Raw genomic sequence first — 27,751 nt, forward strand, 5'->3', positions numbered from 1 at the left:
GACACCAAGCAATCATCTATTAGGGCACCTGAAAGTTACCTGAATCGTCGGGAGTTGTATGCAGAAACTGCGTGTATCTGAATTTCTCGCCGAAAATCTGAAAACTGTCCGCCTTCTAAATTTCGATTACGAATTCAGATCCAGAACTGGAGTAGGTACCCTACCTTTGAATATAAACGTATTTACGCAAATTACTTTTCAGGAATATGATTATAACTAATACGAAATGCATCTGACTGTCTGTAAATGAGATTGCTTAATAGAGTTACTCACAAGAATACTCAGACCGACTAATTATCACGTAACTTGAATGTGGCCTGTTACAAAAACACATGTCTTGAATTCACGTGAAATTTCAGTAAGTGAAAATTCTTCCTAATATTCTGTCATAAATGATTATTTATTTCTCTATTATTATTATTTCCTTTAAGATGATGTCTTGGCAGACTACTTTTTTATTCTGTTTGCAAAAATATTTATTGTGCAAGCAAAAGTGAAACGGGTTACAATGCAAAATATACCGAACATATGGTTTTGAACAGTGGGAATACGTTATCTGCAGAACTTATAAATGATGAAACAAAGTACTTTGCGATCATTTTAATGGCGTAGAAGTGAACTCCCACAAAGACGAGCAATTAGCATTCTCTCTCTCTGTACTGTCGTTAGCGATTATGTCTCCGTCTATAAAATATTTCTGTCACGAAAATTTGTTTCGCTGAATTCCTAGTAAAATACTATTTAACGAATCTAAATGAGGGAGGGCAATATTGAAAACATGATTGATAGTTCTCCATGAGTACCAGTACATAGATGTACCACGACACAATGAAATCCGTGCACTGCAATAATCTCTGAACTCGCGCTTGCAGATAACTGGCTAAAAATAAGTTACCATCGTCTCAACTGCTGTCTCTTTATAAAATCATCTTAAAAACCACCATTCATCCTCAGGTTGCACGCCTTGGTGCTACCTCAGACAGGAATTTCCGTGCGGCACTTCCTCTACACGAGCTCCTCATTCCGCCACGATCCAGGACTCCTGAGCTACTGCAACTACCAAGGGCGGCGACGCGACTCAGCAGCTACTTGCTAGTGTGCCCGGGCTTTTTTCCAAAATGCAGCCCCTGGAAATCAAAGACGGTGTATCGCTCATGAGTTCTGGATTCAAAAATATTTAAACTGGCAATATTCCGAATAAACAGATACTTTTCTTTATATTTGCATTCAGAATCGCACCATGTGTTAATATACCAAACTAATAGTGAGTTATTAACATTTCATTTAGTCTATAAACTTTTCACACTTACTTTTAATACGTCTTATTGTCAATACATGACCGCAGTTACTCCTATCGTCAATTTAATAGCACCACTTGTGCATGTTGTACACATACATCCTGTCTGGAATCAATGAGCTCTACCTACACCTCTCTAGCATGATGAAGGCGTGTAACTTTAACAGTTGAGGTATCAATAAGACAGTGGTCCCTAGTTTTCACAGCTGGCTACTCACAGCTGGAATCCTTCAACCGGCCGCGGTGGTCTCGCGGTTCTAGGCGCGCACTCCGGAACCGTGCGACTGCTACGGTCGCAGGTTCGAATCCTGCCTCGGGCATGGATGTGTGTGATGTCCTTAGGTTAGTTAGGTTTAAGTAGTTCTAAGTTCTAGGGGACTGATAACCACAGCAGTTGAGTCCCATAGTGCTCAGAGCCATTTGAACCGTTTTGAACTCCTTCTTCATGCGCTGCTCTTCTGGATTTGAATCATTTCCTAGGCAGTGAGGGTGAATCTACCTGAAAAGGGACTGAGTCATGTTTACAGATTTGCTGACAAGGGTTGTGGAGAGCCGCCATTCAACGAAGGTAAGCCAGACAGATGTTCACTAGTACTGGTAGCCAGTGGATCTAACTGTGCCGATGATAGCTTTCGCGATTTCATTCTGTTTCTGGTGATCGACAGCAACGTAATAGAATAGTAATGGATCTCGTCGCCCACATATTTATGCGAAATATGTGCTATTTATTTACGACAAGGTTTAACTGCTAGTCCATGTGACAGTCTTCGTTGTTCTGCAGCTTTTCCTGCATTTCGCCAGTGTTCTCTGGTTGCAACCTTCCTGTAACCAACTGCATTTTCCGTGAACAGCCTCAAGCAGCCCACGACGTTGTCCAGTAGATTGTCAGAACATATTATAAATAGCAACGGTCTTTTAAAACCTCCTTGGAAAAGTCCACCAATTTCATTTACATCTTTTTATGCTGGTGAGGTACGACATGTTGGGTTCTAGCCCCTAAGAAGTTCTTAATCAACCTTCGAATCTGGTTCAATACTTCTCGTTTACCCGTGCTTGATCTCTGCGAGTGCCCACCAGCATTCACAAGGACGTGTAGTCCTGCCACACAAATACCCACGCGATCATTGCTGCTACATATAAAAGACCATTTTTCAAAATGTACGAACAGATAGTAGTGAAAGAAATAGAAATGTCAGAGAATGCCATCAGTACCGGACACCTAATATTTTTTTAAATATTATAATATATTCTGATGGTTGTATCTGAATAATATTCCGTCCAAACAATACTGCGATACCTTACTTAGTATAGTTGTACCTGGACAACGTGGATGGTGTATGGATCACTGGAATGTTTGCGACTGAGTGTCGTCGGACCAAAACTTTTATTTATTCCTGAGTTTCCTTGTTTATTAGTTTTTTTTTTCAAAGAGAGTAAAACTTCATTACAAATCTCGCAATTCGACGCCGATTCGGGTCACCCGACGTTGTTGTTGTGAGCTAGGCGCCAGGTGAGATGACGCACCTATATCGACCAGTATTCGTTGCTCTGCAGGTTTTCCTGCATTTCGTCACAGTGTTCTGTAGTTGCAACCTCCCTGTAACCAACCCCTCTCAGGAGCTGATAATGCACTACCAATGGAGGCCTAACACGCAGGAATAGACGTCTGGATAACTAACGTGGTCCTACACCAACTAAAATCACTGGCTGAGAACATTTGAAATCATGAAATAAAAAACATACGCCAGTACAAGTTAATCTTGAACACATTCCTGAGTCATCATTTAATCACGACTTTACAGTTTCTGGCCTCATGAAATTTAAATGGGAAAGGTACTACCATTACGCAACCACATTGACCACGACATAGCCACACGCATAGCAGACGCTAGACTTACACAGACAGCACCAATATTGACATGTTAATAGAGTGTAAGCCAAACCTAAGCTCCTTTTAAGTCTTACCAATAACTTGGAGTAACTTACAGTATGCCAGCGGGAAACTACTACAGAAAGATAGAGAAAAATAGAGTGATAACCCCTCTCATATTTTAATCGCGTCTAGCCATAATTTAATGTATATTTGCAGATAATAGGAGAGACTATATGTGGATCTCGATAGCTACGATGCCACAACGTAGGTGCGCTCTCGTAGGTTGGCACTACGAGAGCGGACGAACGACGCCGACCACAGCGCCCTCTAGCCGACGCTGTGGAGCGCGACGACCCCGTTTTATTCCGAGCAGACGACCAACCAACATTGTTTCTTTTTCATAGCGGGCGAGCCACTACAGATTTTGCCTGTGTAACTCCTGTGAGCTTTGATACATCCGGCTTCTCACCTACGTGCTCCTTAGTGCAAAGTTGTGTATTCACATTATTATGTATTCACGCTATTATGTATTCACGTCATTAATGTGTTGTGATATAGTAAAACAACTTTTAATTTAATTGCAGTACCGAGAGTTCGACCTCACCTGCTCCTCCTAGCTTCTTACATGCGTCCTACCCTCTTAATTACAGGAGCAGACCCACGCACCGCCTTCCAGGCGGGATACAAAAGTGTACATTTATATCACTAAACAGGCACTAGCCTGACCACTGGCATTATACCACAATTATAGGACAATACCCCTAATAATCAAATCTCTAAGCTAATTCATCACTAAAAGAATTAAATCCCACCAAACTGTATGATTTAGGTGCGAGAGATCGGCATCTCTGCTGAAGACAAGACCCAACCTCGACAACGAACGCACGTCAGCTGTTCCATGTGTACCACAAAAGAACAACGTAATAAAATACAAGCAAGTGCGCATAATTACGGAAGCAGCACGTTTACAATAAATTTACATCACGTCCGGCATATGGACGTCGTTATTTACAACCAACCAACACACGTAATTCCAGCCAAACCCATCAGTACGTGGCGGCGACTTAAAGTAAATGCTCAGCACTGTGTCCATTTCACGCGAAATACGAAAATGCGATTAAGTACTGAAGACCAGTCAGAGCCGCACAAATTGAGAACACAACTACGCAGTCGCCCATTCGTGGAATAAGCCGACAGTCAATGTGACTGACGCTTTAATGTAACACAGCCAGCGTAATTTAACTCTCTCCACCGTCCTCGCTAAGTACCCGTACATTAGTTAGCAAACCATGTGATAGCCGAGAGAATAATTCGAAACACACTCGCTTTCGCTTCCAGGAGACTAATGACCTCAGAAGTTGGGTCCCATAGTGCTGAGAGCCATTTCAACCATCTCAGAGCTTCCAGGAGCTAGCTAACTCGGCGCAGGTTTTATTGAATATCATTGAACTCAGTAGGGCAATCGCTGCTACAGGGAGTCGTACTTGATCATATTAAGATTGCACAATCGAAAATATCTGTATCTGCAGCTGACTGTACGAAGCGTCCAGAAATAACTATGGAGTCCCTAACCTCCGGATGTTTCCCTGCTCCAGAGAACATCACCGTTCCATTGCGAGTTCACACTCCCAGGGAACGTCCCTGTTGCATTAGGAAATTGGAAATTTCGGAAAGCGAGTCATCACCAATTTCCCTAGACGTGATTCCTAATCCTACCAGTAACACACACGTTGTCTGGTGGACAATATTCGATCGACAATTATTAATTAAACCTGTAACCGTGTGCACGGGTCGCATGCGAAACAAACATCACTGCATCGATTTGTGTAGCAATGCAGCCTTGTCTGAAGAAGAGGCAAATGGAACACAGACGACTTTTAATGGGAACAGGAATAAAGCAATAGGGAAAGGTGAAAATCTGTGCCGGACCGGGATTTGAAGCAGGATTTAACACATCTCACGAGCGGTTGACTTAACCACTTCAATCATCCCGACACGGTCCCCGACTGACGCAGATTTCAAGTTTATCCTCACACTAGGGACGTAGTGTCTCCGTCCATTAAGCTTCTACACTCGCAGCATATCAGAATTTCCGTATGAGATCGTACATATGTTTGCATCTGCACGTAGACGATTACTGGGGTCGTCTATCCCTATAAACAGGATGATTCAAAAGTAGCTGTACACAACTCGTGGGTGTAATGTACGCATGAAAATAAACGTAAAATGTTAGATAAAGGTGCTTTAATTCCGAGTTAAGAAAGAGAATAGACATAAAAAGTGCAACAAATATAACACAAAATTAATTCTCCTCGGAAAAAACGCGAAGGGATTTAAAATTCAACACAAGTACGTACTGCACATTAACCCCTGAACATGTTCAAATGATGCAGGGTAAGACTGTACTGGTCCGTGAGGTAATGCCAAAAATCACATTATGGATCATAACTCGGTATAAAGCAATTTCAGACCAAAATTTAATTGACATGTTACATTTATTTTGATGCGTATATTATCCCTAGGAAGTGTGTACAGTTACTTTTGAATCATCCTGTATATAGCTATGGCATCGTGCTATTCTATTAATGCGTATCAAATAAAATCGTCATAACATCTGAACTGTTCGCGTTAGGACGTTCAATCTGCACGGATGGTCTCGGGGTATGTTGGGAATTAATATGCGCTTGCGCAATGGTTTGGTTTTGTGACGATGTCCAGTTTCATTTGGATGGGGTCGTCAATAAGCAAAACTGGCGTATTTGGGGGACTGAGAAACCGCATTTCGCGATCGACGAGTCTCTTCACCATCAACGGGTGACGGTGTGCTGTGCAATGTCCAGTCACGGAATAATTGTTGCGATATTTCTTGATGGCACGGTGACTACTAAACACTGTGTGAAGGTTTTACATCCGTGATCTCCTCGGGAGGTATAAGTAGGGGGAAGCAATATATTGCCCGCATCTCGTGGTCGTGCGGTAGCGTTCTCGCTTCCCACGCCCGGGTTCCCGGGTTCGATTCCCGGCGGGGTCAGGGATTTTCTCTGCCTCGTGATGGCTGGGTGTTGTGTACTGTCCTTAGTTAGGTTTAAGTAGTTCTAAGTTCTAGGGGACTTATGACCACAGCAGTTGAGTCCCATAGTGCTCAGAGCCATTTGAACCAAGCAATATATTCGATACCTCATCCAGAAATGCACCCTCTCGAAACCTGGACAGCAAGCTACACCGCGATGCAGAGTGCCTCTCTTGCAGAGTCTGCCACTTGAGCTTGCTAAATATATCCGTAACGCTATCACGCTTACCAAACAACCCTGTGACGAAACGCTCCGCTCCTCTTTGGATCTTCTCTATCTCCTGTGTCAACCCGACCTGGCACGGATCCCACACTGATGAGCAATACTCAAGTATAGGTCGAACGAGTGTTTAGTAAGCAACCTCATTTGTTGATGGACTACATTTTCTAAGCACTCTCCCAATGAACCTCAACCTGGCACTCGCCTTACCAACATTTAATTTTATATGATCATTCCACTTCAAATCGTTCCCCACGCACACCCCCATATATTTTACAGAAGTAACTGCTACCAGTGTTTCTTGCACTATCATATAATCATACAATAAAGGATCCTTCTTTCTATGTATTCGCAATACATTACATTTGTCTATGTTAAGGGTAAGTTGCCACTCCCTGCACCAAGTGCCTATCCGCTGCAGACCTTCCTGCATTTCGCTGCAATTTTCTAATGCTGCAACTTTTCTGTATACTACAGCATCATCCGCGAAAAGCCGCATGGAACTTCCGACACTATCTACTAGGTCATTTATATATATATTGTGAAAAGCAATGGTCCCATAACACTCCCCTGTGGCACGCCTGAGGTTACATTAACGTCTGTAGACGTGTCTCCATTGAGAACAACATGCTGCGTTCTGTTTGCTAAAAACTCTTCAATCCATCCACACAGCTGGTCTGATATTCCGTAAGCTCTTACTTTGTTTATCAGGTGACAATGCGCAACTGTTTCGAACGCCATTGAGGAGGTCATCGACAGCATCGACGTTCCGACACTTCAGCGGTCATGCAGAATTTCGTTGTTCGTCTGCGGCATATCATCGCCAATTGTGGTAGGCATATCGAACATGACATAACCTAAATCCGAATATCTGTAGTGACGGTTACATGTTGAATAAAGAGGTTGTAAGTAATTTACGTTTTTTTCACATAGTTCAATAATTGTCACCCTGCATATAAATGGATAGACACTCGCAGTAATTCCTTCTCTCCGGATGCGCACATACGTTAGAATACCGCTAGTATAGAGGCTGTTTGCGAGTGGACACTACATCAGACATCAGTAGTTTAGTAGTGTGTGGATTAGTTAGAAATTTGCGTCCGTATACTACTGGACGAACGGGTTGCGGCGACCGTTCATTAAAAGCGGTAAATCCAGATTCGAGACCCGGTCCGGCACAAATTGTCAGCTCTCCGCACTGATTTATTTCAGTACCTACCAGCAAGCGCTGTATGTCTTTTCCTCGATTCATAAACATCTCTGCCTTAATTCACAACCGCAAGACACTACAGAAACACACACAAATAAGGCAAAACGAATTTTTCGAATGCCTGATACGTAGCTGACTAGGAACAGACACATGAACACGAAAAAAACATTCTGCGAAATAACGCATGGGACTACAACATGAGGCCGAGCGGTTCTAGGCGCTACAGTCTGGAACCGCGAGACCACTACGGTCGCAGGTTCGAATCCTGCCTCGGGCATGGATATGTGTGATGTCCTTAGGTTCGTTAGGTTTAAGTAGTTCTAAGTGCTAGGCGACTGATGACCTCAGAAGTTAAGGCCCACAGTGGTCAGAGCCATTTGAACCATTTTTTGACTAGAACATGAATACTACAGCTGGCAGAATGCAGCAACTCTAACCGATGCTCAATCAATTCTTCACTTAGTGACGAAACAAGCGAAACAATGAGGAAAACAAACAAAGCGCTTTCTCTAATAAAACAGCATTGAACAGTATGCGACAGGAGTCTGCTGCCTATAACGGCAAGATCGGAAACATGTCACCTGATCCGTGACTGCACGCCTCCGCAAGATAAAGGGGCAAACTTTCACAAAACCGCTAGAGGCGGCCCATAATGCTGGCTACTTCCGCACTGCCCGCTGTCACGAGAGACGTTAGAAGCGTTATGGAAGTATGATTGCGAAAAAGCATTACTTGAAAACAAACGAATATGAGCTTGAAAGAAATTAAATTTTAAATAGTGTTTCTTTTTAATGAAACTCGATCCATTACGGCAAACATGGCAAAAAAATCCATGTGCAAGTTCTTTGAAGTAATTTTTTGTTCTTTACAATTAAAAGAATCATAAGAATTATTTAATAACATGGTAGCACCGCTTTTTGCGAAGGAAACAGGCCTAAAACCAATACTGAATGGCCATTCGGTGAGAAGATCTAGTCATTTACCGACAGCGCCTTCTTTTCCAAAAAATATTTTTTTTTTCTGTCATCATTCTTCTGGCTGTTTTTATACGGCCCACCACGAATTCCTATCCTGTGCTAATCTCTTCATCCCAGAGTAGCACCTGCAACCTACTTCCTCAATTATTTGCTGGGTGTATTCAAATCTCTGTCTTCCTCTACAGTTATCAGCGGCTTTCCACATGTTCCTTTCCTCTCTGATTCTGCGCAGAACCTGCTCATTCCTTACCCTATCAGTCCACTTAATTTTCAACATTCGTCCCTAGCACCACATCTCAAATGCTTCGATTCTCTTCTGTTCCGGTTTTTCCACAGTCCATGTTTCACTACCATACAATGCTGTACTCCAGACGTACATTCTCAGAAATTTCTTCCTCAAATTAAGGTATATCTCGGAAAATAATTAATATTTTTTTAAATTTTTAAAACAAGTGTTTTTTGCCTTACAGTAAAAAGCATGTACTGGAACGCGAATGATAACCAGATAAAGAAAACCTGATATTTACAGTTTCTTTGATATATCTAGAAACTTAAGAAAGCAATCGTCACTTTCAGAAAAGAAATCGACTGATCTCTGAGCACTATGCGACTTAACTTCTGAGGTCATCAGTCGCCTACAACTTAGAACTAATTAAACCTAAATAACCTAAGGACAGCACATACATCCATGCCCGAGGCAGGATTCGAACCTGCGACCGTAGCGGTTTCTCGGTTCCAGACTGTAGCGCCTAGAACCGCACGGCCACTCCGGCACGCGTAACTTTTTCACTTAACATTTCTAGGTGGGGGCTGCAACTTTTTCCTTACTTAAGAAAAACTGTGTTTTCACCTTTACGAAATTTTTGGTCGTATTCGTCAGCTTACATCGAGTTTCATGAAGAAGAAACCCTATTTAAAATTTAATTTTGAAGTTTAATTTCCTGTATGCGTATATTTTTTGTTTTCAGGTAATAATTTTTTCCAGGTTTAACACTAGACTGGCACAGAATGCTTGCACTCGAAAACCATCTCACTGGCCGCTATAAGCCACGAGGTTAAGCAGACAGCCGCCAGATAGCCTGACTGCGACACTGCGGGCTGCCACGGTAGGTAGAGGGATTTCAGAATCGTCGGTGTGGCAATACTTATAAAACTCAATTTTGTAACAATATAGAGCTTCTGTCCATCCATATTTTACATTTTGGTCCTTTAAGCTTGGCGAGGGTAGTATCGGACACGAAACTGCAATGGGAAAATCTCATTTTTGTTGAGAAAAGACTTTAACTAGGTCGTAAATGGTTATAAATTTGAACTCGTGCATCAGACAACTCATTTTGTCAAAGAATACGTCAAGTTAGTGAATTAAGCAAGCTGATGATCGCTGCAACTAGAGTTAAGAACTCACCTTTCCTCAAAGATATAAACTTGCACTATAAATTTTATACGTGCAAAACTGTTTCCTGTGCATTACTGAATGTTCCCAGGAAGAATGTATTATTTCGTAAAACAGATTTTGTGGTCAGCTCTCAGTCTTTCTGCAAAGCTGTAGGTGTGCTGCTTTTTGAAAATGAATATTTCTCGCTCGCTTGCATTTCAAGAAGTCTAACTCTTTCAGCAGCTTTCTTAAAATTAAAGTCATACCATAATTGTTCCGTGTTCTCTATCCTTGTATACTGAAGAAAAAGTTCGTATGCTCTTTTAGCGATATAACCTAAATCTATCGCTGTGGCAGTTCATTATTCCCATTGCTATTACTTGGCATGGTCGAAGTTACACCCGACAATTTAGGGCAGCATCAATTCTATCTGTAGTTATAATAAAAATGTTTTATTACTGAAATACTTCAACAAGTGATAAGCTGGGCGTGTTCAGATACCACACCACAGAAAAACTTAGCACCACAGCCACAAAAAGTGTGAATTCAATAAACAATAATTTATCCAAATTGTTGTTGGAAATTTATTCTAACTTATGAAATTAACAAGTTCATATAAACGCCAGGAATTATAAAATGGATCTAAGCATATGGGACTTAACATTTGAGGTCAGCAGTTCCCTAGACTTAGAACTACTTAAACCTAACTAGCCTAAGGACATTGTGTCCTACCCCTCAGTTATCGACCTCAATGACGGTGAAAAATTAAACCGCGTGTACCTACTGGAAATTTGGGGAAAAGCAATCGTCACCAAAGGCTAATCTGTCGGTAAAGACGGAGGAAAGGGTTACATCAAAATGAAAGAAAAATGCAAATGAAATTGGTGGAAATTAATTTTGAGAAAAGGGTAAAATTAATAAAGAAAGTAAATGTGCGGTCGTTACGTTAACAATTACTTGGCGTTAATGAGATATTTGAGAGTTGGGGAAACTTACGGTCGCCAGTCCTATGGACAGCTACTATAATAACTGAATATGAAAGATTAATTCCCATATAATTTGCACTAAAAGCGTGGCAACTGAAGGTTGACACATGCTGTGTGAAAACTGAATGTTTGTTAGAAGTAACAAATTTCGCTAAACCCTGACTTAATTTAGCAAAAGAATTAATAAAACCGGCAAATTTAAAGTTAATTTAGTGACTGAAATTAATAGTGAGCTTTGTTTCTGAAGCACTACGAAATTCAGTAAAATAATGTTAGTCTTGGGCTACCTCAAGAATCATTTCAAATCTACTTGAAGCTACGCAATTTAGAAATAAGAGATTTAACTTTGAACTTGAATTAAATGATTCTGAACAATTAACAATAGAAAAATTTAGTACGTACCAAGCTGAGCTGCAGTCACAGGTAAGCTAAAATATGGTAACAAAACTCTCACTCTTAATTTGTGATTGTGTAATTTAAATATTGTAGCCAGCTATGAATACAGTAACTGAACTTTGAAACTAAAGCAGTGGAATGGAATGATATTACTTTAATGCTGGCGTTTGAATTTCAACGACACTCGGGTTCATTCCGGGAAAGGAAGGGACCCTGCTTGGTAATGCAATTGGGACAATGAGCAACAAAGGTTCATGCTATGTTGCTGTAATTTTGAAACAGTTTGAAAAGCTGAGGTCTGCCATACAGTTCTAAAACTTTACGTGCTTCCAGTCTTCCTTGTTGGTTGATTGAAGGTTTGAAGTCGTCGGTCGAGGATGTGGCGACAGTCACTCATTGTCGGCCGTCGCTGTTGCAGAAGCTGGATGTTGGCGCGCCTTCTTATCGACACTGTCACCAGTCGGAACGGGCTCTTGATGTGCGCCAGCTAATGCTTCCCGTCCACGACACCGTGTCAGAAACTATCAGAGCAAGTCGAGCGCAATTATATGCTGCCAAACCCCGAAAGCGCGGCAACTCGAGGGAGCGTCACACAACACAACTGCTCTACTGCCCTACCCCCGCCAGACTCCCCTCTGCCCGCGCTCCACGCGACAGAGTTAACACTACCAAAGATCCTAAACACTTTGGTTCTCCACACGACCTATCGATGTATTCGTTCGATAGCATAGTTTTCCCTAGGCCACACCCAGCGTGTAAATACAAATAATATTCACAAAACAAACCAAATATACATCGACATAAATGCATATATATACAAATAGTAAAACAATTACAATATACAAAGACACAGAAATGTTATATCTTCACGTAACAAAATAAGGAAAAAAATTTGCAGTGCAATAGATGGAAATAGGAGGATATGCGTTTCCGGCGTAACAACATCACACACATCGATGCCCGAGGCAGGATTCGAACCTGCGACCGTAGTATCCACGTGGTTCCGGACTGAAGCGCCTAGAACCGCTTGGTCGCAGCGGCCGGCAAACATTTAAAATTTCAATTTTATGTAATAATTAGAAACATTGATATAGTGTAAACCTTGATATCATTCATATGGTTCTCCTACTACGCAAATCCAACAAAGCACACTGTGCCTTCACTCACTACTAAAACAGACAAAAATACTTAAATTAACGCCTATTGCGAAAAATATATATCTAGCATCAAAAAAATCATTTAGTTAACGGTTCTGATAACATCTATAAAAACAGATAATGACAACAGTCAACGAACGGCAATAACATTGTGCAATTCAGTCCAGATAAAGATATGACCGCTCATACATAATGAAGAAAAATTCAAATTTCAGCGAAAGAACAAGTAGAAATGTACATAGCTTGATTTTAGAGTTTGGCTAGTCAGGCTGTTTTATAAAAGAACAAATAAATAAAATTCAAAGAAGAACATCCTCTAGGCTTCACCTAAAATAGTAATCATTAAAATTACTCGTGAGTACCATTATCAGTATCATAGAGGCAAGCCGGCCGCGATGGTCTAGCGTTTCTAGGCGCTCAGTCGGGAACCACGCGACTGCTATTGTCGCAGGTTCGAATCCTGCCTAGGGCACGGATGTGTGTGATGTCCTTAGGTTAGTTAGGTTTAAGTAGTTCTAAGTTGTAGGGGACTGATTACCACAGATGTTAAGTCCAATAGTGCTCAGAGCCATTTGAACCATCACAGAGGCAAGAAAAACAGTATAGTAAACTTAAACCAAAACTAAGAGTATAAAGAACTCTGTGGCACAACTCCGAATAGGAACTCATACAGTATACACAGAAAGGAACTTACAAACAAGTCCACATGACTCAGCAAATCTTCTTTCCCGCAATTGCTGAAGACACAGATAACAGACGAAACTCCCAGGCCGCCTTCAACCAAATTTGAGCAACGTGTTCCTCGAACATGTGGATTAGCAACACAGACTCGCTCGAAATGGTATTAGTTTCGGCAGTTGTTCATAGTATCCATGTCGTCAGGATTTCCATCACTTTTCCTTGGATGGCCATCCTCCAGGTGTCTGTGATGAGCAGCTGACGACAAGCTGATGGGAACCGCTATTATGTAGGAGCTGTGGTTTGCCCCTTGTCACCTGGCGAGAAGTGAGGCAGGCGGTTGCTTAGCTACAGGTAAAGAGATTGTATTGTGCTTTCGATTGCATATCCAATCAGTGTACGGGTCAATCGCTTGCTTGTACAGCAAACACAACCCTGCAGTACTACATTCGCGCATTGTAAAATTCACCAGAAACCGAAAACGTGTTGCCACTCCGAAACGAACTGTTGTTGTGATACGAAATCGTGTGAGCTGTCTTGTTCCTCTGTAGTTGACACTGAAGCGGTGCAGTAGGTGCTTCTACGGGCGCTGCAGTTTGGAGATAGGTCATGTCTGCTACAGTCTACTTTGAGACACTACTGTCTTTCATTACGTGCCATGTTTCACGAAAAATAATATTCATGGAGCTATCAAAACTTTTCTGGCTAACGAGTCAGGAAAGCGTAAAACTGACTAGCCGTAAACAACATGATAGCATCAAACAGAGTTTTTTGAACTGTTTCGTGTAGATGAAATACTTAAGCCGCTATAAGCATGAAAATATTCTCAAACGAAGCAAAATGGGTTGGTAGCTTTGGTAAGACCGTAGGCTACTATTTGCGGGCGTGGCTTTTCTTTGTAGATGACTTGCGCGCTTGCCTTTTCTGCGGAATTATATCACTGTTTCTAAAGGTTCATTTCTTGTACAATAAACATCGATGTATCTGAATAGCCGGCCGAAGTGGCCGTGCGGTTAAAGGCGCTGCAGTCTGGAACCGCAAGACCGCTACGGTCGCAGGTTCGAATCCTGTCTCGGGCATGGATGTTTGTGATGTCCTTAGGTTAGTTAGGTTTAACTAGTTCTAAGTTCTAGGGGACTAATGACCTCAGCAGTTGAGTCCCATAGTGCTCAGAGCCATTTGAACCATGTATCTGAATAAACAGTTGGTAAAACAAAAAGTTGGAGGAAGAAAATTTGTCTCCAAATAGTATGCAGTTTCTCCTTCCATGGTATTTTGACTGCTACCTGTTCATAAATTTGTTCTTGATTTGATTAGTATGAAACATCTTACATTTGACAAACTAGTGCCCTGTCTAAATGTTAAGTACGCTCCACCATTGTTAAATTGGGCTGTACCCCTTATACACAGCAAACTCTTACTGATATGATGTGCCACTTGCATGTTGTGACTGCACACGTTTGTTCATTGATTTACTCATGGTAATGGGGGCTAAGCTCCATGGGTGGGGATCTAATTACGTAAAGAAATTCAGCACCCATACATCGTTGATATAGCTTTATTTACACCAAGATATTACACCAAAATTTAGCTTCCTTGATACAGACAGTAGTTGGTAAAAGGTAGGGAAACAACACGTAAAACCCAAGCTTGAAACGTAATTGCAGACGCTGGCCACGCCTGCAGCTAGCGCTGTATTCGAACACTAATGGCACTTGTGCAGTGTGTTCAGTACGTTTCAGGTCTTAGTCATGGTCCGAACGGTGTTCTGTGTAGTTGTGAGTGCATTATGACGGAGATAACGGAATTCGAACGACAGAAAATTATTGGCGCTCTTATGGTGGGTGCTCCCGTAAACAAGGACTGCGTATGTGTGTGTGTGAATTCCTAAGGGACCAAACTGCTGAGGCCATTTGTCCAAGGCACTGCAAGGGGCGCCAAATTGAAGAGTTATACGGCGTACAGCGAAAGCAGAAAAACATTGCCGCCTAGTTACAACGTGGACGAAAGTTACTGCAGGACTGGACGTTGCCCTCACGAACTCTGTAAGCACCAAAATTATACGAAGCCCCATAACCTGGGATTTTCTAGGCTAGCTGAAATTCCAAACCAACTCACCACTGACGCAAATTCTTGAAACAGGAAAACGTGGCGCTGAATGAATCACTTTATATCTGACATACAAGCACAACTTTGGGTTTTGACCTTCTTCACACTGTTCACCGTGTTTCTTCTTCTTTTTTGTGATGTACTATCGTTCTTTTGCCACTCGATATAACTATTTCGTCGGACACTGCTTTTCACAACATAACAATCGTTGCAACATCTACGTTGTGAAGAGCAGTGCCCGACGAAATAGTTGTATCGAGTGGCAAAAGAGCAATATTACATCACATAAAAGAAGAAGCAACATGGTGAACAGTGTGAAGAAGTGCATTTTCAACTTCACGCGGCGTAATGAATAGTCCATTAAATTTCGGGCATGCAGCCGCGCAAGTAAAGATTCCTCCACTGATACTTCGGCCGCATACCCTCCGGCCATGCTCAGAGTGAGTCACAAAACTGACGACAAGATGTTTTTTTTTACTTTATTGTTATTTTAAAACCTGTACAAATCAGGTAGGCTGGCAGCGGCACACTACGCCGCTCTTCAGCCATAGCGTTTTACAATAGTATAAAAACGGAGAATAATAATGAACAAAGTGACGGGCAAAAGAGAGAGGTCACAGAGACACGAAAAACACGGAGTCGTTCGCACGTGACGATAACAACACTGAAAACACGTTGGCACGGCGCACAGAACACTGACGAATCCGACGGCACAAGTGAATGTAGTAGTGGGACGGCGGACACCAAAAACACTAAACGACGTCACACACACGAGACACAGAAGGCGATGATCTCCGGCGCGCGAATGTTCACTATGCGTGTGCGAGTCCGGGGACCTGCCAAGAGAGGAGGAGGAGGAAGGGGAGTGGGAGAGCGAGAGGGAAGAGCAGAGATGCCATGGGCAAAGGCGAGAGAGGGGGAGGGAGGAAGGGTGAGGGGAAGCCCGGGGGAGAGGTGAGGAGGTAGGGGGGAAAGGAAAGAGAAGGGAAGGGAAAGGAGGGAGGGAGGGTGCCTAAAGGAAAGGACACAGGAGGTGGGGGGGAGGATCAAAGTTGATAGGAAGGGTAGATGGAGGGGAGGAGGACATCATCAGGGAGGGGGAGCTGGCGGAAGCCACCTTGGGAGAGGGTAAGGAGGGTGGAGAGATGGAGACCAGGTGGGACGTGGGCATACAGGTGCGGCAGCGGGCGGGGGTGGGAGAGGATCGGGGAGACGAGCGGGTGAGGAGGATCGAGTTTACGGGAGGTGTACAGGATCCGTATCCTTACAAGGAAAAGGAGGAGGTGGGGGAAGGGGTGGAGATCGTACAGGATCCGCGTAGGGGAGGGGAGACGGATGCGATAGGCGAGGCGGAGAGCATGGCGTTCGAGTGTTTGGAGGGATTTATAAAAGGAAGGGGGGGCGGAGATCCAAGCCGGATGGGCATAACAAAGGATAGGGCGGATGAGGGATCGATAAGTGTGGAGGATGGTGGAGGGGTCCAGACCCCACGTGCGGCCGGAGAGGAGCTTGAGGAGACTGAGTCGGGAGCGTGCCTTAGCTTGGATTGTCCGGAGGTGGGGAGTCCAGGAGAGGCGACGGTCGAGGGTGACGCCAACGTACTTAAGGGTGGGAGTGAGGGCGATAGGACGGCCATAGATGGTGATGTAGAAATCAAGGAGGCGGAAGGAAGGGGTGGTTTTGCCTACAATGATAGCCTGGGTTTTGGAGGGATTGACCTTGAGCAACCACTGGTTGCACCAAGCGGTGAACCGGTCAAGATGGGATTGGAGAAGGTGTTGGGAGCGCTGCAGGGTGGGGGCAAGGGCAAGGAAGGCGGTGTAATCGGCGACGACAAGATGACAAGCGCGGCCTTATATGCTTCGGCGCGCCGGGATTGCGCATGCGGGTCACAGATGCTGGTCGGCGGCAAAGAAATACGCTTCCAATGCGCCGCCTGTGGCGAAGGCGTACAGACATTCGATTCGTTTATCGATGTATGATCGGCGGCCGTGACACCATGACGACTTCTCTGCAGTTTAATTACCCCAAGAGCCGGATTCCACGCTTTGTACCAATTATCTCTATTTATTAACATCCACCTCTTCCTTTTGGGAATCTGTCTTCAAGGAAACTATAGAGATTAGATTAGCTAATAATTTAATAAATAGAGATAATGGTTTCAGTTTGGACAAATCATGGAATCCGGCTCTTGGGGTAATTAAACTGCAGAGAAGTCGTCATAGTGTCACCACCGCCGATCATACATCGATAAACGAATCAAATGTCTGAACGCCTTCGCGTTAAAATAAATAAATTAAGTTGCAGTAAGAAAAGGCCGTTTTATTTACGGAACAAATATTTCTATGCTATCTGCGGAGGATGGCCACGCAAACAAACTTGTTGTTGCACATTGCTTCCAACTTCTGACCGAGTTCACGTCCCAAGAATAGTTTATGCGGAAAGAGAGAAACATGGAGAGAGTTCGACGATGATTTTGGCAGCTACGTCGTGGTGTTCTGTGGGCCTCATGGTTACCTTGTACGGTTGCATTAGAACCAGTGGTTGCTTGACCACAGTGACTGATCAGGTCTACGCCATTGAACACCGTTTCGCCTCCAGTGGTGATGGTGCGCTCCAAGACGACCGGGCTCCTCACATAGATCTCATCCGCCAGGACTGGTTTTGTCAGCACGATGACGAACTGATGCATAGCGTTAGCCGCCACAGCAAGCATATTTCAATATTAATCAACCTTTGCGCCCTACTTTAAGAGAGGATGCCTGAACGTTATCCACATGCCATTATTTTGTATGAAGAATGGTATAACATTCCGTAGAAATCCATGCTGGCCCCTTACTTTTCTTTCCGAGGCTGGAAGCTGTTTAGAATGTCGGTTAGTTTCTCCCTCCGTATTAAGCTTGATAATTTGTTGTGGTTTTGGTGTCTCCATATTTTTGTCCACCCCGCGTATGTCAGCCCCGGGGTGTTACCTGATTGCCTGATGCTAGTTCTATATACTGTAGCCTACAGCGCCGCCAAGCCACCAGACTGCGTTTCCAAGGAGTCGGTACTATTTAGTCTAGTGCCCAGCCTAAGTACAGAATGGGGATACAATAGTTCTTACGACATACATGTGCTGTTACGCTAATATTTCTACAGAGTCACTTTCCAAAAACGAAAACAAAATTATAAATAAAGAAAACGTTGTACCTCAAGTCTCATTTTCCTCACCTGTGGTACAATACATATTCAAGACACACTAGAGTCTGCAATAATCACAGGTAAGGATATGCAGACCAAATAAGGATGATCTACATGATTACAGTCCAACTCACAGATGTGTGGCAGTGGATTCATAGATTTAGTTTCAGACTATTTCTCACAGCCCCACTTTTGAATAGCACGTTTAGAAAAGAAACATAAATATTTCCAGGCGACCTATTATTTCTCTTATCTTACTAGGAGAGTCGTTTCTGCTTATGTGGGTGGATGTGAAAAACAATTTTACAGTTGGAGGAGAAAGTCAAAGTATCAATTTTCGGGAACATATTTCGCAGCACCAAAAATCGCCTTTGTTTTAATGACTGCCATCCAAAATCCTTTATCATATCTCTCACACTCTCTACAGTATTACGTTAAGACAAAACAAGAGGGCCTCCATTCAACTTTTTCGATGCCCTCCGGCATTCTTTTCTGGTAAGTATTCAGTATCGTTATTCAGTACCGTTCAACAGCACTAGAAGAGAAGATGTATAAACATAGTGTCATCGGTTCTCTTAATTCGCAACATTTTTAATGGACGGTGCCAGTCACTAGGTACTCAGTTGAATGTAGATTCTTGAAATTTGTGTGATTTGCAGATTTTAGGTTAGTTAATTAGTTAGTTTCAGGTTTTGTGATCATTTTTGACGATAAAGAGTAATGATGTCGAACGAGTCACTTTACATACACATCACAAATTAATTTGTAACTATGGCTACATTCTGAACATTTGTAAGTTTTTATTTTATTTTATTTGATTTTTCTTAATACACAGATGTGAGGTAGTAATTCCTGCCCACAATCTTTTACACATTACAATAACAGAAATTCGTCTACGGAAGAGAAGCAGTTGTGAATGATAAACTTTTTCAGTGAGTTTAAAATTTTCATTTTCTGCTTTTCAGACATTTTACATGAATGGGCAAATGGTTTCAGCACTGTGCTCCCGTTTTTGTCCTAAGGACAACTTTAAAGTGGACAAACAGTATAAGACAAAAGTCACGGCAATATGTAGTATAAGGTACCTCTCATAAAATTCAGTCATATGAACGTATCAGCCAATTCTGATTCTGAAATTAAGAAAATTATATATTCTCTGAGAAATAAAATCTCACCTGCTTCTGATGTTGTTTCCTATATAGTACTAAAGATATTTCCCATACAATAAGCCTCGTCGTACCTGAAATACACTCCTGGAAATGGAAAAAAGAACACGTTGACACGGGTGTGTCAGACCCACCATACTTGCTCCGGACACTGCGAGAGGGCTGTACAAGCAATGATCACACGCACGGCACAGCGGACACACCAGGAACCGCGGTGTTGGCCGTCGAATGGCGCTAGCTGCGCAGCATTTGTGCACCGCCGCCGTCAGTGTCAGCCAGTTTACCGTGGCATACGGAGCTCCATCGCAGTCTTTAACACTGGTAGCATGCCGCGACAGCGTGGACGTGAACCGTATGTGCAGTTGACGGACTTTGAGCGAGGGCGTATAGTGGGCATGCGGGAGGCCGGGTGGACGTACCGCCGAATTGCTCAACACGTGGGGCGTGAGGTCTCCACAGTACATCGATGTTGTCGCCAGTGGTCGGCGGGAGGTGCACGTGCCCGTCGACCTGGGACCGGACCGCAGCGACGCACGGATGCACGCCAAGACCGTAGGATCCTACGCAGTGCCGTAGGGGACCGCACCGCCACTTCCAAGCAAATTAGGGACACTGTTGCTCCTGGGGTATCGGTGAGGACCATTCGCAACCGTCTCCATGAAGCTGGGCTACGGTCCCGCACACCGTTAGGCCGTCTTCCGCTCACGCCCCAACATCGTGCAGCCCGCCTCCAGTGGTGTCGCGACAGGCGTGAATGGAGGGACGAATGGAGACGTGTCGTCTTCAGCGATGAGAGTCGCTTCTGCCTTGGTACCAATGATGGTCGTATGCGTGTTTGGCGCCGTGCAGGTGAGCGCCACAATCAGGACTGCATACGACCGAGGCACACAGGGCCAACACCCGGCATCATGGTGTGGGGAGCGATCTCCTACACTGGCCGTACACCACTGGTGATCGTCGAGGGGACACTGAATAGTGCACGGTACATCCAAACCGTCATCGAACCCATCGTTCTACCATTCCTAGACCGGCAAGGGAACTTGCTGTTCCAACAGGACAATGCACGTCCGCATGTATCCCGTGCCACCCAACGTGCTCTAGAATGTGTAAGTCAACTACCCTGGCCAGCAAGATCTCCGGATCTGTCCCCCATTGAGCATGTTTGGGACTGGATGAAGCGTCGTCTCACGCGGTCTGCACGTCCAGCACGAACGCTGGTCCAACTGAGGCGCCAGGTGGAAATGGTATGGCAAGCCGTTCCACAGGACTACATGCAGCATCTCTACGATCGTCTCCATGGGAGAATAGCAGCCTGCATTGCTGCGAAAGGTGGATATACACTGTACTAGTGCCGACATTGTGCATGCTCTGTTGCCTGTGTCTATGTGCCTGTGGTTCTGTCAGTGTGATCATGTGATGTATCTGACCCCAGGAATGTGTCAATAAAGTTTCCCCTTCCTGGGACAATGAATTCACGGTGTTCTTATTTCAATTTTCAGGAGTGTATATGGGGCGTCACTAACTAACAGCATTTTTCTGGAGAGACTGAAATATGCCGTTGTTACAGTCCTCCTTAACACAAGTAATAAGAGAGATGTCGGGAACTCCCGACCTGATTCACTGCTGAACCTTAGCATCAATAACATGGTCAATAAATCACAGTGTGAGCTTTGGAAGATTTGGTTTTTGAGAATGCTAGTTACACGTCCACTCACCAAATTTTACGAACAGCAAATAAAAAAACCTAGCGCCGGTTGGTATTATCAGCAACCAATCTAATGCATTTGACTGTGCCATGTTAATCACAGTATTCTCCTAGAAAAATTGAAGTATTATGGGACTGACGATACAGTCAACCGATGAATGTCTTGTCTAACGACAGTAATACAGTTCGGGGACATAATTCTGACTAGTGAGAAACGACGTGATGGATTCCACAAGTTTCAATCGTAGGTCCACTATTGTTTCTCATATATCAAAACGATCTTTTGCCTAATACACAGCAACCAGAATTAGTTCCTTTTCCAGATGATACTAGTATTGTAATCAGTCTGAGCATACATACAGAAACAGAAGAAATGGTAAACAATGTTAATGAAAGTACCATTAACTGGTTTTCTGAAAACGGTTTCATCCTCAATTTAAAAAGGCACAACATATTCAGTTCTGCGCATCTAGGGGTACTGCACCAATGATAAGTGGAACAAATGGTGAGGAAATAATAAAGAGGGTGGAAACTTAAAAATTCCTGATGAGAATACGAACTGAAAAAAACACATGTTGAAACTCCTAAAACTACTTAATTTAGCCACATTTGCACTTAGTGTGCTGGTGCAAGCTGGCGCCAGCACGTCAGGCGGCATAGACGTTGCACTAGAGGCCAACAAGAGACTCGCAGGAATCGCTCCGCCAGCGACAACCCGGCAGTCAGTATTTATATCTCCGACGAGGACCGGAGGGCCAGTCTGTCGCACCCAGTGAGTTCCAGTCTGTTACCCAGCTCGTCACCGAGTCGAAGTTGCAGTTACAGCCTCTAGCTCAGTATCAGGCAGCACTAGTTTACATGTGGACCATCTTAAGTAAGTTTCTATTTTTATGAATAAAGAACCCAGATAATATATGCGTGCAGGTTGTGTTATAGAAAGAGGATTCCGGCCACCAAACAACATCCTCTCCTTTCTCCCCATTGTACAACTCTGCAGAGAAAACGAGACGACATAAAAGAATGATGGCAAATCTTCAGGAGACACGGATCACTAAGCCGACATATTTTGAATATATTCTTTCAATAATGTCATATGGTAAAATGTACCTACATTGGTCCTTTAATGACTAGTTCACAGTGGTTCTTTATTCCTTTCAGGAGGGTACACCAAGACAAAAATTACACAGAAACTTCCTTCCGCTCCTCCTGCGGGATGACACATACTCTTACAATCTGGACTCTGGTTGGTGGCCAAGAGTCAGACAGAAAATAAAAAATACGGACAGATAGTACTATAAGCAAAACTTCGCTTCCGATCGACGTCTACTTCGTCGGAACGTCGCCGAGAGCTATTAAGATACTGCAGGGCAGCTGGCGCATAAGGTGGCCAGCAGGTCTCGCCGATGGGAACAGGCTGCTGCGGATGCTGCGTCTGCTTAAATGTTCGTTATTCCAGAAGACGTGTCCTGCCCTCTCCGCACATGTGACCGATAGGGCGTGGCTAGGTGGTACTGCAGCGGCCTCTGGCTCCGGCCGCTGAGGCTCCTCCCTCCCAGTACGCCTCCTGGTAACTGGCCAGTAACAGGGGCTCAACGATGTCGCGGCCACGTGCATGAGCTGCGCCCTTGCTTGCCTGCGCAGCATGGGTGTCGTACGGGTTGTGTATCGTGCCCCTGGGCACCATCACTCCGCCCACGGGCGTCACGGGCTGCAGATTAGAGATGGGGGATCCGCTCTTGAACTAATTCATAGAGTTCAATCTTTCAAAGGAGTGAACAATCAGTGATTCAGAAAAAAAGAACGGTAGCTCCAAACGTTTCCCAGGCAGAGAGAGAGAGAGAGAGAGAGAGAGAGAGAGAGAGAGACGGAGCATATCAGCAGCGCCTCTGCTGGTCAGAGCACAGTGCACGCCACACAACACAGCCAGCGCCGGCCTCTGCCCTGCTGCTACCTTGGCTGCCTGCATTGTGCAGTGCCCCATTGGATTTTGTGTTTCACATATGCCGGGCCGTCTCTGTGCGTCGTCTGCCGTGTGCACTGTGCAGTGTCTGGCGCAGCTTAACTTCGCACCGCACTCTGTCGGCGATCGTTTCAGTCGCACGTCCTGCCCTCTGGGCAGTTGATGCCAGCAACAGGACAGAGAGCCACCTAGCGGATAACATAGGAACTACTTGCAAAAACCTGCTCGCAAGGGAGCGGACGATTTGTCTCGGAGCGGGTGAGCTCCCCCCAGCCTCGGAACTCGCCCGCTCAACGCTCACCCCACCGTCTCGACTCTAGCCAGAGCGTCGAGCAAAGCGACTCTGGTGTCACTCTGGTCTCTGCAGTCTCAGCTCACGCAGTAATACAGCTCGCGGCTCGACCTGCTCGACTCAGCGCCTCTGCATCGGAGTTTGTCCCCACTGGATATTGTTCTTCATAGTAATACCGCTATGTATATTACATTATTATGTTATGTATACATCAATTGTTTTTATTTTATTTTTATTTGTTTAAACTGATTACATTAGGTTCCTGATGACTACTCTTACTATAGGATTTTTATTATGGACACTCGAATTTACGCTTTAATTACGAGCGAACCGATAAACGTATCGCAAAATGTGATACACCAATATTTTCCTTGTTTTATTCTGCGTAAGGCTATATGCAGCACTTTCGTTTTACAGTCAAATTTATATTTTTTTTTCTTATTCTGGTACGGATTTTGCGATTTTAGGCGTCTTCGAAAGGAAAAATATATGGCTTGCGATGTATTTGTATGAGGTTAATGAAATTTTAATACATTATAGCCAAATATATTGTTAATGTAAATCTCAAGTTACAACATTTTCCGATCACCCAAAAAACCACGCTAGTGCAAAATAAATCAATAATCAAAAACTTTGTCATATCGTGGAAATTTCAATAAACAATACAAAATTCTTACTCATTATCTATGTTACTTCAAAATAGGATCAAATAAGATCAAAATACAGGTATAGTACTGGAATAAACCAAGTTTAAAGGGCAATGTGCCTTTCATTTATTTTCTTTTGTAAATGAGTGGTGAGTCATGAAAAACAGCTAATTCATTTCAGGGAGTGAACAGTTCTGATCCAATCTCTGAAAAGAACAGTTTTGCCCATCTCTACTGCAGATACGGAAGGGCACGTGGTCTGCACACTGCTCTGCTGACCATCTGTCAGTTTACGACACCGCAGCCGCTACTTCTCAATCAAGTAGCTCCTCAGTTTACCTCACAAGGGCTGAGTGCACCTCGCTTGCCAACAGCGCTCGACAGGCTGGATGGTCACCCATCCAAGTGCTAGCCCAGCCCCCGACTGTGGTTAACTTCTTCGATCTGACGGGAAGCGATAATACCACTACAGAAAGGCCGTTGGCACCCTGGGCACTATAGCAAATGTTCTACATCTACATCTACATTTATACTCTGCAAGCCACCCAACGGTGTGTGGCGGAGGTGTGTGGTGGAGGAGTTCTGGGGTAACTCAATTTTAAGAAAGAAAGTCTTGGTTCCTCGCAAACGTGCTGTGAGGATAATATCTGGTGCTCACCCACGATCGTGTATGTTTAAGGGGTTGGGCATTCTGACTACTGCTTCACAGCGTATTTATTCCCTCATGAAGTTTGTTGTAAATAGTCCACTAAAGTCCAAAAGGAGCAATTATGTACTTAATTAGAATATCAGTAGGAAAAATAACATTCATTATTCTGTATCCCGCCTGGAAGGCGGCGCGTGAGTTTGCTCCTGAAAACTGAACGGTAGGCCGAATGAAGGCAGCTAGGAGCAGCAGGTGAGGTAGAACATTCGGTACTGCAATTAAAGTAAAAGTGGTTTTACTTTATCGCAACACAGTAATAACTTGAATCCATATTTTTGTACTAAGGATCACGTAGGTACGAAGCCGGATGCATCAAAGCTAACAGAAGTTACATAGGCTTGCCACTGCGGATATCAAACAACGTTGGTCGGTCGTCTGCTCGTGATCAACTGGGCTGAATCCGGAGAGGCGCTAGAGGGCGCTGTGGTCGGCCTTGATCGTTCGCTCTCGTAGTGCCAACCTACGAGAGCGCACCTACGTTGTGGCATCGTTGCCATCGATATCCACGTTCAGGTAGGTAGGTGACCTTTCGTCTAGAGAAGAATTTTTTCACATTGACATCCACTGTTTTAGGAGCTTGCCAGCCACTTTGGGAGAAGTTAGGCCGGCAGATCCGGGCCCCGTACACAGTCGAGAAGCCCGGGTAGATGAACGACCCCGTAAACGAGGCATTAACCGCGCAGGCCCCGCTGGCCTGCGCTTCGGCAGGACTCGGCAATCGTCGGTGGCGTTCGGGAAGGGACGGCGGCGCTGAGTTAGTGGGCTCTCAGCCACCGCCGCTAAATGGGCCATTGTTTCGCGTGGTCCGCACCGCCAGAGGCACAGCCCGTGCTGCGCAGGCTTCGGCCGGATGCTGCCTCTGTGCGTGTGGTGTGTGTCCGCTCTGAAGGCACATAATGGGTCGCAGCTAATCACCGCTGCTGGAGGGTGGGGGGGGGGGGGGGAGGGGGAGAGGGAAATGGAGAGAGGCGCCACGACGCCGGACGACGCCGACGGTCCGTCTCGGCGGCGCCGGCCAGCGAAACAGTGAGATCGTGTGCCCGAGCAAGAGGAAGGCCGACGCTGCAATCTCCTTAATTTACCCATTACTCTGGTACAAGGACGTGGTAGCCTCTGGCAAACTGGGGTTGAATTCAAAGGCGACGTGTGACACAAAAGCTGTGTTTTGTCAGACGTTAAGCTCCACCCCGACGTGTCTCCATTATAGTGTGCAGCACCAGGAAAACTAAATCAACGTTTGAAGTAAATAGGGATTGAACTGCGATTTTAAAATAGTTTTATCGAGAGTGGGAACCACGCCAACAACGTAAAAGGAAATTTAAGTCCCAAGATCATTCCTACGGCGACGAGTAACAAAATGCGCTGGGTGTCCGTGCCAGGCGATCAAACGTACACTGACGAAAAACAAAAATCCTATATAAGAAAATAAACGAATGTTGGTAGGCGTGTTTCTACATGTGAAAGATGGCGTCTATTCATATTTCGTGAAAGTACCTTAAGAGTGGCGCTAGTAGCGCCATTAAGAGGAAACAAATCGGGTTTGTTTTAAATATGCGCTGTAACGGTTCAAAATGGTTCAAATGGCTCTCAGCACTATGGGACTTTACTTCTGAGGTCATCAGTCCCCTATAACTTAGAACTACTTAGACCTAACTAACCTAAGGACATCATACACATCCATGCTCGAGGCAGGATTCGAACCTGCGTCCGTAGCGTTCGCGCGGTTCCAGACTGTAGCGCCTAGAACCGCTCGGCCACTCCGGCCGCCTGCTGTAACGGTCATGAGCGTTAATTACAGTTGAGACTGATTTTGCTCAAGAATCTCTTTAAAACGACAAAGATCCCATTACCAACGCCAGAATGAGACTGAACGAGGTTGTGTAATAGGGCTACGAGAATTGGATGTTCCCTCTGCGATACTGCAAGACGACTTAGCAGGATTATAGCCACTGTAGGCGATTGCTGGTAGCGGTGGTCAGGGGAATGCACGGTCGGAAGAGGACCGGTCTCGGGACTGCAACGTGGCACTTCTGGCGTTAGGAACTTGCTTATTAATAATAGTGATGCTGTAACTGTTGGTTGGTAATATTTACTGACAAAATGCAGCCTAACGCTACATTGCGTAGTTAAGGCTACCCTGTGTGGCCGTTTCTTAGTAGGACTTTGAAAGAGGGAGAGATTATTAATTGATCATCGATGCGTCAGTTCTCGATTGTGTTCAGGACACGCACGGATTGATTACGCGAACAATTGACCTTTTGACCCGGACTGCCTTCACGCAATCAGAACCTTCGTTGAAAATACCCAAGGGACCTATTTGAATATAAAAACGGAAATGAAAGCAAATTAGTGGAATTTAGTAAGAGAAAGATTAACAGATCGGAAGTTGAAAACATTTGTGGCCTCCCAAATTCAATCGAGACACCACGATAAATTGCGAACCTGTAACAAAGTTCATATACGAGGGGCGTTCAGAAAGTAAGCTCCGATCGGTCGCGAAATGGAAACGACTATGAAAATCCGATAAAGCTTTGCACAGATGTGTTGGGTAGTGTCTCTAGTATAACCCCAGTTAGCATCACGTCGCTCTTCTCATTTCTGAGCTCGCAGTGAGTGCGTAAAGATGTCTAGAAAATAGTGTCTGCCGCCAAGTACGAGGGCCTGGTGAGAAATTTCGCCTGAAGCTATGCAGCTAACATTACATAACTGTCGTGCTGTTTCTTCTTCAAGACAATTCTCAGCCG

The sequence above is a fragment of the Schistocerca nitens genome, chromosome 7, assembly GCF_023898315.1.
Source record: "Schistocerca nitens isolate TAMUIC-IGC-003100 chromosome 7, iqSchNite1.1, whole genome shotgun sequence".
In the NCBI taxonomy this organism is placed as follows: Eukaryota; Metazoa; Arthropoda; class Insecta; order Orthoptera; family Acrididae; genus Schistocerca; species Schistocerca nitens.